Here is a 6,035-nt window from a genome sequence, read left to right as displayed (position 1 = left end):
GCATTTTAAAAAATAGTTAAAACTGCAATTTAATGTTAATGTCAGCTTTTAAGATCTTTTTTAAGACAAATGGTATCATTTTACATCTTTTAACAATGTTATCATTTAATAATGGTGTTTAGGTATTCATACACATATCATAAAGGCATTACATGTACACAAGGCAAATCGTTATTGTTGTTTGTGACAATTTGATGGTTTTACCAGTTCTGTTTTCTTTATAAGCATTATCTAAAATTTGCTACAATTCCTTCAGCATTTTTATACTAGATAAATTGTCTTGTTTTACCATACATTTATATTACATATTGTGTTAGTGTTGAGTTAGTGTTGTAGAAATATTGTGTTAACTATTGTCACTGTTAAAATCACACTAGAGTGTTTATGGTAATTGTTGTCCCGCCCTTGTTTACAGTAGGTTAAGGTCATCCTATGGAGAAAAATAATATATTGGGATACAATGAGTTAAGAATAAAGTTTTATTGTGAATTGTAACATAATTTATAGGAATGTCTTGTATTTATTGTTTTTTTTTATTTTATAAGATACAGATATAAGATCTGACATATATTTTTAGAAAGGTTGAATTTTTTTTAAGAATTGAAGGTTTGATCTATTTGTATCTAGTTCATTGATTAGTTTTTTCTATAAAGAAAAAATTGATCTTACATTTCTTATAGGGCATGATTTTTAGCTCGACAATTCGATAAGAATAAGTAGAGCTATTGCAGTCACCCGAGCGTCCGCGTCCGCGTCGGCGTAACCACTTATGTTAAAGTTTTTGTAATAGTTCAAATATTTTCAAAGTCCATTGACATATGGCTTTGAAACTTTGCACACTTGTTCAACATCATGACCCCAACCTGTAGACAGGAGGAGGTAACTCTATCAAGCATTTTGACAGAATTATGCCCCTTTTTTGACTTAGAATTTATGTTAAAGTTTTTGTAATAGTTCAAACATTTTCAAAGTCCATTGACATATGGCTTTGAAACTTTGCACACTTGTTCAACATCATGACCCCAACCTGTAAACAGAAGGAGGTAACTCTATCAAGCATTTTGACAGAATTATGCCCCTTTTTCGACTTAGAATTTACGTTAAAGTTTTTGTAATAGTTCAAATATTTTCAAAGTCCATTGACATATGGCTTTGAAACTTTGCACACTTGTTCACCATCATGACCCCAACCTGGAAACAGGTGGAGGTAACTCTATCAATCATTTTGACAGAATTATGCCCCTTTTTCGACTTAGAATTTACGTTAAAGTTTTTGTAATAGTTGAAATATTTTCAAAGTCCATTGACATATGGCTTTGAAACTTTGCACACTTGTTCACCATCATGACCCCAACCTGTAAACAGGAGGAGGTAACTCTATCAAGCATTTTGACAGAATTATGCCCCTTTTTCGACTTAAAATTTATTTTAAAGTTTTTGTAATACCTCAAATATTTTCAAAGTTCATTGACATATTGCTTTGAAACTTTGCACACTTGTTCACCATCATTACCCCAACCTGTAAACAGGAGGAGGTAACTGTATCAAGCATTTTTTTTTACTATCAAGCACTTAGAATAGTCGAGCGTTGCTGTCCTACCGACAGCTCTTGTTTCTGTATATGGACACATATTTTAAGGTATGACAATCCTTGAATACTCTTCAAAGCAGAGGTAATGCATTAGGATGGTGAACTATGTTGACAGTTGGGTTTTGATTTCTCTTAATAAGCAGTGAGATTACGGGTTATACTGTACATTGTATTAAGATAAGACTGCTGTGATAGATGATAAAATATCTTCATATACATTAGTATAACACCAATATCAGTGTATATGTTCGGTATTGTATTATAGGGGTGTCATTGTTAGCAAAATGCCAACCGTTGAAACAGCAACTGATTAACTGTGTTAAACATTTAAAGGACCATACAAAAAAAAATCTTTGATTTTAATTATTAACTTTGTTCTTTTTTTATTGTAAGATAATACATTTTTGTTGTATTTGGTTATACTTAAAAACAATTACATAACATCTGATTATTGAGAAACTGATAAGATGAGATAGCCTGCAATCAGAAAAATTAGAAAAAATACATTTGAAATTAAAACATAATGTCATATTTTGTCATAAAGAAACAAAAGTAATGTTAAAAATTAATCTAAAATTTCTTAATCTGTTGGTCTTATACGAGTTCAGTTTTTTGGTTATTAAATTTTCAAACCTGTTTTTGGTTGTAAACTGACTGAACCCATTTTAATAGATAAAAGTGACACCCCTATTGTATTATGATGTTATAATCTCATATATGATATTTTTGTCTTCCAATATTTTGCTGTTGTGTTGTTTTTTTCCCTAATGACATGTATTTAGAACAGTAATGATTTTATTGTAGAAGGTTGTAGATGTGGTAATAATTAAAGTTTATAAAATAAATGTGTCTGGAGTTTCCTAGCAAGATGTTCATTAATGTCTGTATTAAATATAAATTTTCTTGCCATAATAATGTTCTATGATATATACTGTATAGAAAAAAAAGACAACTAAATGAGTTAATTCTTGAAGTAAAGGTATAGAAAATTGAGTGTAGAGAGTTGAAAACTAGATGTAGAAATATTTGTAATCACATTTATACATATAGAAAGTTGTAGTGTTACACATACCTATAAATCTATTATAATTTAATGTATTATCTAGATGATGAATGTTTTTAGTATGAGAAGCTTGGAAAGTTTCCATAAATATACAAAAATTGCTTAATGTTTTTTTCTAAAATACATGTAGGTATTTTTTAGTCTGGTCTTTAGTTTATTAGGTAATGTGATTGTTATCAAACTAACAATTGAGTGAAATGTTGTGTTTATACAATGTTGATAATGTTCATTTTGTATGTTATCTTCTTCTTTATAACATCTTGTTAACTAAAGTTGCCGGATAGAATTGTTATTCTAGCACCAGTGATAGATTTCTTAACTACTTGAAGATCAGAAACTGAAAGTCTTATTTTGAAAAAAAAACAGTAATTGTCATATTAAACAGTGAACATAATAAACATGTTTTTATCATAGTACATATTTTTCATGAAATCATAGTGACAGTGAACACACTGCTGTTGTAGTAGAGAATATTGCACATATCTGTGGACTATATAACACACAGTTTATAGTATCCTGTAACAGTTAACATTATACTGAACAGTGAACATGTACGATAGATACTGTAACAGTGAACATTATATAGAACAGTGAACATGTACGATAGATACTGTAACAGTGAACATTATATAGAACAGTGAACATGTACGATAGATACTGTAACAGTGAACATTATATAGAACAGTGAACATGTATGATAGATACTGTATCAGTGAACATTATATAGAACAGTGAACATGTATGATACTAATATACTGTAACAGTGAACATGAAATAGGAAAGTTAACATCTATCATACATACATACATACATACATACTGTAACATTAAACATTATATAGAACAGTGAACATGCAAGATATAATTATCATACTGTAACAGTGAACATTAAATAGAAAAATGAACATAATTATAGAAAGAGTGTACATGTTAGTTATGAATATAATACATTGTACTGCAACATAGACCATTGTATCAAAACAGTGAACATATTTGTTGTTAACAGTGAACATTATGAATCAGTGCTTTTATTTTATCCTGTGATGAATTTTTGCACACAATAAATGAACGTGTTAAATCATACCATATATCATTGGATCTCATTTACAGTTTAATGTTTGATTATGGTACGGAAGGTTTGAAATCTTCTACATTTTAATGCTATCGTAAAAATACATCTAGACCAATAGCATAGTTTAATAATAAAAAAAAAATCTAAAAAAAAAAACCAACTAGATCTAGTAGTATTTTAGAATTGTTGTAAACAATATATTTATATATATGATAGTTTTACTTAACTTCATAACATTTTATTGGCTTATTATATTTATCAAATCATTATGTGAAGCAGTGTTTACTTTTTGGTCATTTGTCAGTAAGTTTTATGGGAAAGTTATCTCAGTCTAGTGTATAACTCCTGTATCACATTGTCATACATAATTGACATTTAATTGTTGCATGATTTTACTTTTAATGAATGACATTTAATTATTATCAAGCTCATTTTACCACACAAACTTTACTTTTAAATGTTTTAATGAATGTTTGATGAACAAGATTTCATTTTAAAGTGATATTTTATGTCCCATAATTCAAATGTGATAGCTCTTAAATTATAGACTCTATATTTATTTTATTTTTATTTTTACAAAATATACATTTCTAGATATATTATTTAATCATATTGTGCCACAGTTTATATGTTGATTTTACTTGTTTGGATATGGACAATGTCTGTGTGTAACATATAATACATGTATTTCTTCCACCTACTAGCTGATATAGTTACACTGTATGTCTTTTTTGGATCGCATAATCGTAATCATTTTTTAAATCAATAAGAGCTTCTGAACGATGTTTCCGAAATCATTTTTTCTCTCTTCTTTGATGTGTATTTGAGTTGTCTGCATATGATAACAAATTATTTGGCTGTCAGAAGTAAGAAATTGTAATTGTAAATCTATTTTGACCATGATTATCTGTGATAAAATTAAATCAGTTTTTCTAAATATAAACAATCTCGGTTATTTTATTTTGCTTCTCTCATCAATACAGTTGTGTTGCTTAGAATGTGTTTTATGTGAAACTCAACTTGTTCTAATAAATTTTGTGAAATCATTTATAAGATGGTTGTTTTATTTTTGCTATCCAGCTTTGCTAGTTAATATTCCGTCTGTATTTGTACACAAACTGAACTTGCCTTGTTTTTAAAAGTCCCTGTAAACATGTAGTCTATCTTTAATGAGCGCCCGGTAAGGCACAAAAAGCAGCTTGAGCTGTCGAGTACAGACCCAGGACATGTCACCACTCATGCCCTTAAAGAGTTAATTTTGAAGCACAAAGTGGTGATAATTTACCTCCATGCAATTTCCACGTTGTATAAAGAATGAATTAAGCCAAAAGAAGGTCACTGTACGGCCGTCAATGAGAACATAAATGTACAGTAACTTGGTGCCAAGCAAAGGGCCTGCCTTAAGAGCTGTCTATCTTAGGTAGGGTCTCACGCACCCTAACACACCATCCTCGTCGTCTCTGCCTACATATAGGGCAACTCCCCTCGGCTTTAGTCTTGACATCGGCAGCTGGTCCCCAGTCGTCGACAAAATAGCAGTTCCGATAATGGGTAGAGTAATTTAAGTTTATTGCAAACCAAGATGCCATGTGCCTTCTCAGCGACGTGCACGGACAAGGGGAAGTTGAGAGGCTGTAAACTTAAGGGATTTTCGTCGCATCATTGTTTAGTAAATAAACCTTTATGTTTATAAATTCTGAGAGCACTACTGTACATCAGCAGTTCAGTTCAGATTACAAACACGGTAGGCAATGAACTATACATAGGCATTATTGTACAACAACGCAAATATATTTTTTCAAGATCAAAGCGATATTGGCTTCCCATACTTTTGTTCTTGATATCAAAAATGCCGTTATTATACTGTAGCTTACTTCCAACTCTGTCACATACCATGACAATACCAACATAATTACCCACTAAGTTATAAATATTTATAATATGTACTTAAGTTATTTTAATTAATTAAATGTACATGATTGTATACTCACAAAAAATGAGTTTAGATTTGCTATACCTTGGCGCGCTATCTAATGCTAAAAAATACTTAGAACTACACCAAATAATTATAACGATTTAAGTAATAATTAAAATTCCAAATTCTCTAGGGGGTAGATTAGAAAAAAAGAAAGAAAGTTTGCTAACAACGACTCATTCCAAACTTAATGTATTGCAAAGTTGAGTCAGTTTGAACAACATTCAAATTATTTGTTTTTGTTTTGCGGTTTAACAAAAGTTTTGATTTAATGATCAGTCTGGAAAGTTGTTTTTGCTTGATATTACTTACATAGTGTGGCTGAATAAATGAGA

Source organism: Ruditapes philippinarum, unplaced genomic scaffold, assembly GCF_026571515.1.
Source record: "Ruditapes philippinarum isolate M1 unplaced genomic scaffold, ASM2657151v2 ctg5161_1_1_1_1, whole genome shotgun sequence".
Lineage (NCBI taxonomy): Eukaryota > Metazoa > Mollusca > Bivalvia > Venerida > Veneridae > Ruditapes > Ruditapes philippinarum.
Note: the sequence above shows the minus strand (reverse complement) of the source record.